The sequence below is a fragment of the Moschus berezovskii genome, chromosome X, assembly GCF_049115385.1.
Source record: "Moschus berezovskii isolate FMDL1 chromosome X, NW_MosBer_1.0, whole genome shotgun sequence".
Classification (NCBI taxonomy): domain Eukaryota; kingdom Metazoa; phylum Chordata; class Mammalia; order Artiodactyla; family Moschidae; genus Moschus; species Moschus berezovskii.
This window is the reverse complement of record NC_142488.1, coordinates 141787529-141800913: the sequence shown is the minus strand read 5'-3', so window position 1 is coordinate 141800913 and position 13385 is coordinate 141787529. Positions and strand designations below refer to the sequence as shown.

Below are 13385 nucleotides of genomic sequence, written 5' to 3'. Positions count from 1 at the left end.
ACATTTTTAAGACGTTGGATTTCAGAAATGGATGCTTAGATGTGACACCAAATGCTTGAAACACAAAATGTAAAAAGACAATGTAGGTGAACCTTGAAAACATCATGCTAGGTGAAGGAAGCCAGCCACCAAAGACCACATGTTATGATTCCATTTATATGAAATACCCAGGACAGGGAAATCTACAGATGAAGAAAGAGAATTAATGGTTACCTAAGGCTGAAACTGCAATACTTTGGCCACCTCATGCGACGAGTTGACTCACTGGAAAAGACTCTGATGCTGGGAAAGGTTGGGGGCGGCAGGAGAAGGGGAAGACAGAGAATGAGATGGCTGGATGGCATCGCCGACTCTGTGGACATGAGTTTGAGTGAACTCCGGGAGTTGGTGGTGGACAGGGAGGCCTGGCGTGCTGTGATTCATGGGGTTGCAAAGAGTCGGACACGACTGAGCGACTGAACTGAACTGAAGGCTGGGGGCTTCCCACATGGCGCAGTGGTATAGAATCCGCCTGCCAATGCAGGAGACGCAGGAGATGCGGGTTCGATCCCTGGCTTGCGAAGATCCCCTGGAGAAGGAAATGGCTACCCACTCCAGTATTCTTGCCTGGGAAACCCTATGGACAGAAGGGCCTGGCAGGCTTCAGCCCATGGGGTTGCAAAGAGACAGACATGACTGAGCGACTGAACACACACACACACACCCTAAGGCTGGGGTGAGCTGGGGGGAGGTGGTGGTGGATACAGTGTCTGTGAATGTTCATCCACTTTGGATCTCAGTGGTGTGCTGGAAATGTTCTAAAACGGACTGTGGTTATGCTTGTCTGACTCTCCAAACACACTAACAATGATTGCATTTTACACTTTAAATGGATGAATTCTGTGCTGTATGAATTTGTATCAATAGATATAGTTCAAAGAATATTTAAAAAGAAGAAGTAGAATATCTAAATAAAACTTAAAAGTCAGGATTTCGGGGACTTCCCTGGTGGTCCAATGGTTAGGAATCTGCCTGCCACAGCGGGGAACACGGGTTTCATCTCTGGTCTTGGAGGATTTCATGTGCCAGGCAGCAAGTGGGCCCATGAGCCACAACTACTGAAGCCCGTGCATCCTAGAGCCCGTGCTCCACAAGAGAGTGGTCTCCAGCAGCTGCAGCTAGAGAAAGATTGCATGCAGCAACAAAGACCCAGCACAGCCAAAAATAAAAGAAATACAATTTTTTAAAAAGTAAGAGTTTCGAATTATGTAAAAATTATTTCTGCAAAAAAAAAAAAAAAAAAGCCCAGGTTCAGATGGCTTTAATTTTGGATTCTACCAAACAGTAAAAGAATGAACACTGATCCTCACACACTGTACCAAAATGTTAAAGAGAGGGGGAACACTTCCCAACTCATTTTACACAGCCAGTATTATATGCCAAACTGAATAAAGTCATCACAAAGAAAGACAATGATAGATCATGACAAATGTACAAAATGCTTAACAATATGCTAATCAACTGGATCCCGCACCACATAAGAGGGACGATACACCATAACCAAGTTGGGTTTATCCCAGATATGCAGTTGTTTTAACATGTGAAAATCAATTAGTGTCATGTATCACATTAATAGAACAAAGGACAAAAACCACAGGATTACCTCAATATATACAGGAAAAGCATTTAGTGAAATCCAACAGCCTTTTTTAATAAAAACTATTCAATGAGCTAAGAATAGAAGCATAATTCCTCAACGAAAACCTTACAGTAAGCATCACACTGAATACCAAGATGCATTCAATGATACACTGAAAATGAGTGAAGAGTGAATTCTCTGGTATGTAGAACATATGTCAATAAAATTGGTAGATCACTTGTTCGTCTTGGTCTCACGGGTGCTATTTCTGATTGGTAGAGAGAAAAAGCACCTACCAGGAACTTATGGCTTGCCTCTCTGGAGAGTAACGGAGCTTGGTAGCTTCCATCACCATGGCACTTTCTCTTCCCTTCACCCTTTCCTACCCACTGCCTGTTTCCACAGGTACCATCTTGGCTGGGTGCTGTGTGACCCTGGGAAAGGAGAGCAGAGAAAAGCAGAGGGAGTCATATGTAGGGGAATGGGGCTGGGAGACATGTCAGTATGAGAGAAAGGATGCTTTTAGCTTTTCCACAGTGGTTGCCAGCCACTTAAAATTCGGAGAGGCAACATCAAAATCTGGATTTAAAGCTCAATTTGAAAAAGAGGGGAAGCACTGACAACACTTGGCCCCTGTGCTGGGTTGGTGTTTCTCCTGCAGCTGGGCAGCTTCAATCATTTTTTTCAGCCACCGAGACCCCACCAGCATCTGCATTTGCGTGTTCCTTTTGTCTTGTCCTGTGCCACAACCTTCTGTTCTGGCCACAGAATAACCCTATTGCGACTTCTCACATAGGACTGCACTTCACATCTCTGGGTTAGCAGTGCATGCAGTGACCTTCCCCTCTCTCTCCTATTGCGAGCTCTTCATGAAGCCTCCTCCTGTTCCGCTATTCTTATCTGACCTCACTCTTCAGTCTCTCTTCTGAACCTTGCTCAGATCTGAGTAGGCAAACCCCACACCTGCCTCTGCCCTAGGTATCTGCATGCTGTTCTAGGGCCTCCACTAGACTCTCATCCTGGGTTCTGTCTTACTGATTGCTGCCTTCACTGCTGTACCCCCTAGATACCCGGTACACAGCAGGTGCCTAATATTTTACAGATTGGATGGTCCTGCTGGCCTGGCCTGATGCTGAGGAAGGAAAGTTGCTATCATCATAGGAAAAGATTCAGCACAGAAAATCATGGTACACTAACTCAGAGCAGTGACAATTTAAGGAATTTAGCAGCAAAGACCATGGGGAAACACTTCTTGCTTGAACGGACCTAAGTCTGTTCAGAGATATTCCAATTCAGAGATATTTCACAACGTGGCTCAGTGGTAAATAATCTGCCTGCGATGCAGGAGATGAGGGTTCGATCCCTGGGTCAGGAAGAGCCTCTGGAGGAGGAAATGACAACCCACTCTGGTATTCTTGCCTGGGAAATCCCATGGACAGAACCACCTGGTAGGCTGCGGTCCATGGGGTCGCAAAGAGTAGAACACAACTGACCGACTGAGCATGCAGGATCTCACCCAAACTGCAAGTGGCCTCACTCCTTCCAACAGCAATGCTCTTCTGACAGTGGCTCACGTGTGGCATGTTGGCAGCTGAGGGAGTGAAATGTGATCTGGTCTGTGCAGTCAGTGCTTGCAAGTCTGACAATCATGTTTTCTGACAACCCCATGGGCAAAGCGCTACTTCTCCCTCTCACTAGAACAGGCTAGACTGCAGGGGTGACATGCAGAGCACAGAAATCACTATTTACCGCCTGTCTCCACCTGAGACAGTAGGAGAAAACCAAGAACAGAGGTTTGGAGGTGGGTGGGCTGGGAAGAGAAAACCTAACTTCTGTTTTCCTTTACATCATTAAGATCAAATTTTTTCTTCATAGTCCTTGCTCTTCAGTTCATGAAAAAATTTCTTCTCCAGAATGAATGAAATCACGCTCCTAAGGAACTGAGACCAACTCTTGCTAGGTGAGTAACTAACTGGAGCTTCCAGAAAGTCTCCACTGAAGAAATCAGGCTCGATTACTTCTGAATATGCGTGCGTGCTAAGTTGTTCATGGACTGTAGCCCACCAGGCTCCTCTGTCCACGGAATTTCCCAGGCAGGAATTCTGGAGTGGGTTGCCATTTCCTCCTGCAAGGAATTTTCCAGACCCAGAGATCCAACCCTCCTCTCCTGCAGCTCCTGCATTGCAGGCGAATTACTCACCACTGGGTGGCGGTAGGGGTTAAAGAACCGCTTGCCAACCCAGGACAGAACTGAAGCGACTTGGCAGGCACGCAGGAGCCAATGGGGAAGCCTTTCCTGACTATGAGAGACACCATGACCCTGCATTCACAGACTATACAAGGCAGAGGACCACAGCACAAGTGGCAGTGAACACGTGGTGACTTGCCCCCTCCCCATCCTGAAAGTGAAAGTGTGAGTCTCTCAGTCGTGTCTGACTCTGCGAACCCAAGGAAGCCACCAGTCTCCTCTGTCCATGAAATCCTGGGGTTGCCATTCCCTTCTCCAGGGGATCTTCCAGACCCAGAGATCGAACCTGGGTCTCTGGCATTGCAGGCAGATGCTTTACCATCTGAGCCACCAGGGAAGCCCCTCCCCTCCTGGGGATCTCGTTAATATGCAGATCCTCGCTGTGTAGTTGCGTGGAGCCTAAGATCTCAGTTCTCTTCTCTGCACCCAGGTGATGGGGATGCTGCTGGTCCAGAACCACTGGTGGGCTGCAGAGGGCAGAAGTTGGGGTGGGGGTGGGGAGGGTGGGTTGCAATGGAGACAAAGCAGCCAGAGTGGGCCTTGGCTCACCCCAGGCACAGGTGGATGCACCCTTTTGGACCTTGAGAAGGCTCGGGATTTGTTCAAACAGCCCTGGCCCATAGCGGCTACTTTTGGCTCCTCTCTTCTTCAGTTCAGTTCAGTTCAGTCGCTCAGTCGTGTCCGACTCTTTGCGACCCCATGAATCACAGCACGCCAGGCCTCCCTGTCCATCACCAACTCCCGGAGTTCACTCATGTCCATCGAGTCGGTGATGCCATCCAGCCATCTCATTCTCTGTCGTCCCCGTCTCCTCCCACCCCGAATCCCTCCTAGCCTCAGACTCTTTTCCAGTGAGTCAACGTGTCGCATGAGGTGGCCAAAGTATCGGAGTTTCAGCTTTAGCATCAGTCCTTCCAATGAACACCCAGGATTGATCTCCTTTAGAATGGACTGGTTGGACCTCCTTGCAGTCAGTCCAAGGGACTCTCAAGAGTCTATTTTCTGGTGTCTCAGAATCGTGGTAAGGCACCTGCCTGCAGTGCAGGAGACCAGGGTTCGATTCTGGGGTCAGGAAAATCCCCTGGAGAAGGGAATGGCAACCCATTCCAGTGTAGCCTTAAGATTTCCACGGACAGAGGAGACTGACAGAGTTGGACACAACTGAGTGACTTTCACTTTTCCTTAAAGATCCACCAAAGGATGGTGACGGCCCTGGAACCGGTCACTGTGTGCAGGAAAATGTCAGTGTGTAGTGCTGGGCACGGGATGGGATGGGCTGGGACTAGCGTATGACCTCCCCAACACGCCCTTTCCCGAAGTGCCACAGAGATGAGAGGGATGGTCTTTTAGGGATGCCCCGGGGAACATAGGGGAGACCCCCACACCTCTCCCCAGTCTCTCTCCTCAAGGAGACCCCGGGTCCACTCTGGAGGTGCCCCGCAGTGCCTGACAGTTCTCCCTCAGCCTTAAGATTCTTTGATTCCCACCGTCCAAGGGCAGAGCCTCCCGGCTGCACCACGGTGAAGGAGTCGTGGGTTGGGGGTCCAGGGGACCTGGTGTCTCCACCAGACCGGGCATGCCCTTGGCCCCAAGGGCACAGGCACCCGTGGGATGCTGGCCCGCAGAAGATTCTTCCCTGTCAGGGCATCTCTCCACGGGTGCAGGTGGCAGGCCGCACCACTCTCGTCGCTGTCCCTCCTTCAGGACCCCGCGGCGCCCCCTCAGTGAGACCATGCATGCCCTGGTCTCCCCGGTGACCAAGGCCATCTTCGTGGCTCTGTTCCTCTTCACTATCCTGCTCATCCTCTGCGTGATCCTGTGGTACATTTGCCGGGACCTGTAGGACGACTCCATCCGAAGCAGGTAAAGTGCTGCCTCAGCCCTCTGAGGCTCCCGCCCCGCGACCCTGGTTAGTCCCTGGAATCCGCATCTCTTACCATGACCCCGCGCTCCTCCTATGGATTCTCTGTTGATCCCCGGGACCCCAAGTCCTCTCCCAGTCTCGCATCCCTCCCCGTACTCTGGGTGCTCCCATCTCAGACCCCGAGCCTCTTCCTGAAACCACTTGCCCCACCCTTGTTTCCAAATTCCTTCCCTGGACCCGGCACCTCTCCCCAGATTCCTTGCCCGCGATCCAATCCCAAGCCCCACCTCTCAACCCACACGCCCCTCCCCTGGACCCCATGCCCCTTCCCAGGACCCTAGCGCCCTCTCTGAAGCTGGACAGCTCTTCCCTGCACCCAGTTGCCCTCCCCAGACCCCCAGAGTCCTCTCGGAAATCCCCAGGATTCCATGTTCTTCCCAAGACCCTGTGGCTCCATCCTGATCTGTGATCCTGAGCCCTCTCCCTGGACGCCCCATCTCTTCCTTGGAGCACTCTCCCTTCCCCCAAGCCCCGAGGCCCTCTCCCCATCTCTGAAATCTGCTTATTGCCCCCACTCCCCACCACAGCCCTGCATCCTCTTCTGACCCCACACTCTGCAGCTTTCTGCAGACCCTGGAGAAACCCAGTGTCTTGCTTCAGAAACCCATAGGCCACCGGCCAGCACTCCACTCCTCATCCCTCCCCAGGCCCAGAACCCCCCTCTCTCATGACCTTCCCAGGACGCCTGGGCCTCCTCCCAAGCTTGTGCTCTTCCTGGGGTCCTTTGCCCTTCTCTGGATTCTGCCCCCACCAACTCCTGTCCCCACCCCCAGTACCTGCTCCCCTTTCTAGCTCCTGGCAGGTGCCCAGGCCCACTTCACTGCCCCCTCCCACTCTACTGTTGGGTTTTGCGTCTGAGCAGCAGGTGACTGAAGGCCAGTGGGGGGACTTCTGGTGGCCACGGGCCTCCTGTCCCCAACCCCATCCTCACCCGGTAGGCTTTCCACACTGCGCTGCTTGTTCCTGGCATCATCCCTCCCACAAGTAGAACTCCAGGGTTGCTTGAGCGTATACACCAGCAAGCAAATCATCATTTGACACGTCATTCCTGTGTCCTGAGTTGCCTCAGATGAGGTTCAGTCCCACAGAGAAGTTGCTGAGCATGCTGCGGCTGAGCATGACCCTGGAGATTAAAGGGTGCACCAGAGATGAATTCTTTGGTGGACATGGAGTAATAGAGGCTGGTCCACGCTACTTAGCATCAGTCCTTCCAATAAATACCCAAGACTGATTTCCCCTAGGATGGACTGGTTGGATCTCCTTGCAGTCCAAGGGACTCTCAAGAGTCTTCTCCAGCACCATTGTTCAAAGGCATCAATTCTTCGGTGCTCAGGTTTCTTCACAGTCCAACACTCACATCCATACATGACCACTGGAAAAACCATAGCCTTGACTAGACGGAACTTTGTTGGCAAAGTAATGTCTCTGCTTTTTAATATGGCATCTAGGTTGGTCATAACTCTACTTCCAAGGAGCAAGCGTCTTTTAATTTCATGGTTGCAATCACCATTTGCAGTGATTGTGGAGCCACCAAAAATAAAGTCTGACACTGTTTCCACAGTTTCCCCAGCTATTTCCCATGAAGTGATGGGAACAGATGCCATGATTTTTCTGAATGTTAAGTTTTCTGAATGTTGAGCTTTAAGCCAACTTTTTCACTCTCCTCTTTCACTTCCATCAAGAGATTTTTTAGTTCCTCTTCACTTTCTGCCATAAGGGTGGTGTCATCTGCATATCTGAGGTTATTGATATTTCTCCCGCCAATCCTGATTCCAGCTTGTGCATCTTCCAGTCCAGCGTTCCTCATGACATACACTGCATATAAGTTAAATAAGCAGGGTGACAATATACAGCCTTGACGTACTCCTTTTCCTATTTGGAACCAGTCTGTTGTTCCATGCCCAGTTCTAACTGTTGCTTTCTGAGCTGCATACAGGTTTCTCAAGAGACAGGTCAGGTGGTCTGGGATTCCCATCTCTTTCAGAATTTTCCACAGTTTATTGTGATCCACACAGTCAAAGGCTTTGGCATAGTCAAGGAAGCAGAAACAGATGTTTTTCTAGAACTCTCTTGCTTTTTCCATGATCCAGCAGATGTTGGCAATTTGATCTCTGGTTCCTCTGCCTTTTCTAAAGCCAGCTTGAACATCTGGAAGTTCACGGTTCACATATTGCTGAAGCCTGGCTTGGAGAATTTTGAGCATGACTTTACTAGCGTGTGAGATGAGTGCAACTGTGTGGTAGTTTGAGCATTCTTTGGCATTGCCTTTCTTTGGGATTGGAATGAAGACTGACCTTTTCCAGTCCTGTGGCCACTGCTGAGTTTTCCCAATTTGCTGGCCTACTGAGTGTAGCACTTTCACAGCATCATCTTTCAGGATTTGAAATAGCTCAATTGGAATTCCATCACCCACTAGCTTTGTTCGTAGTGATGCTTTCTAAGGCCCACTTGACTTCACATTCCAAGATATCTGGCTCTAGGTGAGTGATCACACAATCGTGATTATCTGGGTCGTGAAGATCTTTTTTTGTATGGTTCTTCTGTGTATTCTTGCCACCTCTTCTTAATATCTTCTGCTTCTGTTAGGTCCATACCATTTCTGTCCTTTATCGAGCCCATCTTTGCATGAAATGTTCCCTTGGTATCTCTAATTTTCTTGAAGAGATCTCTAGTCTTTCCCATTCTGTTGTTTTTCCTCTATTTCTTTGCATTGATCGTTGAGGAAGGCTTTCTTATCTCTGCTTGCTATTCTTTGGAACTCTGCATTCAGATGCTTATATCTTTATTACATTATTTAGCAACCTAGATGTCCATCTGCAGAAGAATGGATAAGAAAGCTTTGGTACATATACACAATGGAGTATTACTTAGCCATTAAAAAGAATACATTTGAATCAGTTCTAATGAGGTGGGTGAAACTGGATCCTATTATACAGAGTGAAGAAAGCCAGAAAGAAAAACACCAATACAGTATACTAATGCATATATATGGAATTTAGAAAGATGGAAATGATAACCCTGTATAAGAGACAGCAAAAGAGACACAGATGTATAGAACAGTCTTTGGGACTCTGTGGGAGAGGGTGAGGGTGGGATGATTTGGGAGAATGGCATTGAAACATGTCTGTTGTCATATGTGAAACGAATCGCCAGTTCAGGGTCGATGCATGTAACAGGATGCTCGGGGCTGGTGTGCGGGGATGACCCAGAGGGAGGATAAAGAGAGGATGGAGGTGGGAGGGGAGTTCAGGAGGGGGCACTCATGTACACCCGGGGTGGATTCATGTCAAAACCAACCAATATAATATTGTAAAATAATTAGCCTCCAATAGAAAAAAAAAACAGTAAATTAAAAAAAAAAAAAAAAGATGAGGCCCAGTGATTAGGAGAATATGACTGAGAAGTAGAAAATCCTGAGTTTAGATCCTGGCTCTGTTCCTTTTTAGGTGGGTGACCTTGGGCAAGTTACTTAACCTCTAGAAGCTTTCATGTCTATAAGGCAAAGATTATGCCACCTATTTCACAAGGCTGTAGTGAAGTATAATGTGTACATGGGTATGTAAACACACACATAGAAACACACAATGTTTAACACAGTATTTGGTACACAGTGAGTAGGTTTTTTTTTTTTTTTAATAGATGGCTATTAATGACCTTGCACCCCATAGGTACTCCTCTTTGGTCAGTATTTTAAACTGCAAGTGAAGTGAAGTCCCAGCCACTCAGTTATGTCCAACTCTTTCCAAACCCATGGACTGCAGCCCACCAGCCTCCTCTGTCCATGGGATTTCCCAGCAAGAATACTGGAATGTGTTGCCATTCCCTTCTCCCAGGGATCTTCCTGACCTAGGGATCAAACCCCGGTCTCCTCATTGCAGGCAGATTCTTTACTGTCTGAGCCACTAGGGAAGCCCTTTAAACTGCAAAGTTCATGTTAAATATTTTTTCTTAACACACTGTCAAGATTCCATTGCATGTGAAGTTTTATACTACTCATCACTATATTTAGCCAAAAATTCATTTTCTAAGCTACATTCTAGAAGAGTAGGAAAGACAACTTTTAACTTTCAAGCTGTGCCCAGATGCCAAAACTTGGGGTGTGAAACTATACAAGATCAGTTTCACTTCACATACATAACCCAATCCAGCATGATTTTCAGCAACCACCATTTCTTAAATACAGTTAAAGAAGCACTCAAGAATCTTTGGGAAAGCTAGAGTTTGTAAGATAGGATTGCTACAGCCTGTCAGCAACCAGAGCTTAATGATTAGTGACCATGGCCAGCTTCTTCTGGGAAGAAGGGGATAAGCTTCTCCTCAACCAACAGGTTAATTAATTAATGGCTGTAAAAGACATAATGAAAATGTTGTAATCCAGTACTGATCTGTTGGTTGAGGTGATCCTTTTTTTTCCCTAATGAAACATGCAGTCTTTTCTCCTTTGTGCAGTAGGTCAGAGTTTTCCCTAGGTTAAGTCATACATTATTTTTTAAAGTCCTCCTCTAAGGTTCCAGAACTTTCCATTAACAGTATCTGTAATCTTGCAGGAGAGGCTGCCTGAGAGCAGAGCAAGTTAATGCCACTGTCTCCTTTTGTCCTGTCTTGGGCCTCCCACAATGACGAGCAGCCACAGAGCAAATGTCTCTCTACATCACTACCCACAATGCCTCCCTTCCAAGACCCCTCATTATTTCTACACTCCTGGGCAGGCAAATCGCATGACCTTACCACAGACAAGCAAGAATTTCATCACTGCTCTCTTCTGAGTCTTCAATTTTCTGATGAGATCTTTGAAAAACAAAGAATAAATTACACTTTAGCTTTGGCTGCTCAAATTTATTCACTGAGTTATGGGGAATACAGGGTAAATAGTAGCATTATTGCTTCATACATTAGTGAAAGTGACCTGTGTGAGTAACATGGTGACAATAATACCATAGGAACACAATCTGTGGCAGCCCAACGATTTCTTCAAAATCAATCAGCAAGAACCTCTTCCCCACACATCAATTAAATCCTGAGGACTGTTACTGTTCTTCAAATGAATTGAAGAATATTTCCTAACCTGGGTATGCACAGAGAATAAACAGAGGGTGAATATAATGTGGTTAAGTAATGAAATTCCTGGTGAGTCTAAAGTAAATTCAGATTCTGAAAATATGAAACATGAACTTCTACTATATCTGAGTTCCAGGCAAAACAGATTTCTTAGGAAATAGTCTATTATAAGTTTGTCCTGTGACAGGTATTATATGGATCACAATAGCAGAAGCACTTTGCTCTTTTTTGAGACCACAGCCCAACTGAGAAGAAAACTATGCATGTGTTAAATAACTAAGAAGTCAAACAACATTTACACAGCGTGTTATCAGTTTGTTCAAAAAATCACCTTCCTAATGTAACTTATGAAAAATTTTCACCACACAAATGTATATTGCTGCTGCTGCTGCTAAGTCGCTTCAGTCGTGTCCGACTCTGCGCGACCCCATAGACAGCAGCCCACCAGGCTCCCCCGTCCCTGGGATTCTCCAGGCAAGAACACTGGAGTGGGTTGCCATTTCCTTCCCCAATGCGTGAAAGTGAAGTCGCTCAGTCGTGTCCAACTAGTAGCGACCCCATGGACTGCAGCCCACCAGGCTCCTCCGTCCATGCGATTTTCTAGGCAAGAGTACTGGAGTGGCTTGCCATTGCCTTCTCTGCAAATGTACATTACTAACCCATAAAATCTACTTCAAACAAACCTTATAAAAATTACATTTCTTTTTCCTGACTTGGTCAAAGGGAAAAACCACTGACTAATGCCAACTGAATATATGGAATTGTCTCCCAGATCAATTTCCACAAGCGATTCCTTTGGGGACCTTCTGTGGATTGGGAGGGGTTGGTGGTAATTGCTCTGCAGAGCAGCACCACAGCGCCACAGTCCGCTGATGGATTTCAATCTCAGAAACTGCAGTGGGCCACCCTGAGCCCAAGCCACGAGGGGCAGAAGGGCTTCTCCTGGCTCCTAGGAGAGCTAGCAAGAGGCTCTTTGAGAAAGGAAAAGCAGTCGGATCAGTTCTGGCACTGGCTTCCAGTTTCTGTAAATGTTACTAAACCCTTTCAAAGGAAAAATGTCCCACCCTTCAGGTCAGAGGAATGAATTACTAACTACCACCTTTACAAGAATTGCATGTCACAGGTATGGAGCAGTGTGGGAATGCTGTCCAATAACTTAATTCTTGGTGCAGCAAAGCCTCTGAAACATGACCTTGATAATGAACATTTCAAAGAATAAGCTTTATTATTAAAATGATCTACTTACAAGGTTTCCATGCAGATGAAGTTACACTGAGAAGAGACTGGAAACCTGTGTAACCTAAGCCACCAAAAAAGGTTTATAAGATTATGCTGGGGCGACAGAACAGATCTGAGAGGAAATTAGAAGCTGAGAATGTTAGACATAAGAGCACCACCAAGGATTTTCAAGGCCCTGTCGGTATCTGTAGTGAAGTGCACCTGGTGGTGTCGCCTCTTGCTCAGCCCCCAGCAGACACCTGAGAGCCGTCCTCCAGCCCATGTCCCGATTTTACCCCCTCAATCACCACAATCTATACCCAGAACTCTCAAGTTTTTCTCTAGCCCCCGAATCTTCCCTGAGCTCACCCTGTGCTTCCATCTGCCTTCAACATGGCTCTAGGTGGTAATCTCAGAACACTGTTTCGCTCACGTAGGGATCTTACGAGGCCCTCAGACTCGACATAACTTCCGGTGACCTTCTCCTGCCTCCTGCCCTCAGCGGTACTCCAGTGTCTCTTTCCACTCGGCTTCACATCACCCTGTGGCTGTTCCCTGGCTTTCCAGTCACCACATCCTCCTCTGCTCTGCTTTCCTCCCCACAAGCCTCTCTGGGACGCTCTCACCCCCACAATGTACTTTAACCAGCTTCTAACCAGCTTGTCTCTGCTTCTCCTCCAGTATCTGATCTTCCGTTGATGCCAGGGTTCTCCTTCTACAACCCCAATCTGGTCCTGCCCTTCTCCAGAACCACACCTTCAGGGACTCTCCCACTGCCTACCTGAGAATTCGGAAGACTTCCTGTCTGCTGAGGAGCCCCAGGTCCACCCTGCTCCCACAAGGACCTGCATGGCACCTGGCGCAGAGGAGTGACGTGGGAGACAGGCAAACGGTGAGGAGCGTGAGAGGGGGGATGGAAGAGAGAAGGGCGATGCTCCCCCACTCGGCTTCCCTCCTCACCACTAGCGCCCCTGCCCAGCTTGATGCCAAAAGGCCCAGAAATAACCAGACTCCTTTTCCCTAGTAAGTGTATTTTTGCAAAATAAGATAAATTCTGATGATTTTACAATGTAAATAGCCATTTGTGCAACCCAGTGATGGTAAAGTTCTCACATATCGAATCAAAACAGAGATGAAACAGAAGGGGCATGGGAGAATAAAGAACCACCTGTAACACGAATAAAGAAAGAAACACCTGTACCAAGGGAAAGCTGTACTTGCATCTTAAGGGCGCTGTGCTGCTCAGCAAACAAGGGAGGAAGAGAGAAACTCTGGAGAGAGAGGGCACCAGAGAAAGCCTGGTTGGACTCAGCAGTAAT

The 13385-nt window shown here is 47.7% G+C and overlaps 1 pseudogene across 1 annotated transcript in view; it reads right to left on the bottom strand.

Moving 5' to 3' along the window:
• The window catches only part of LOC129564048 (melanoma-associated antigen 10-like), a 39787-nt pseudogene that overhangs the window by 12071 nt on the left and 14331 nt on the right, over positions 1-13385 (bottom strand). The window contains exons 3-4 of the transcript XR_016036979.1: positions 10519-10578; positions 1915-8604 (exon numbers count right to left, since the gene is read on the bottom strand). The product of XR_016036979.1 is annotated as a melanoma-associated antigen 10-like (transcript). The remainder of the gene's footprint in view (positions 1-1914; positions 8605-10518; positions 10579-13385) is intronic.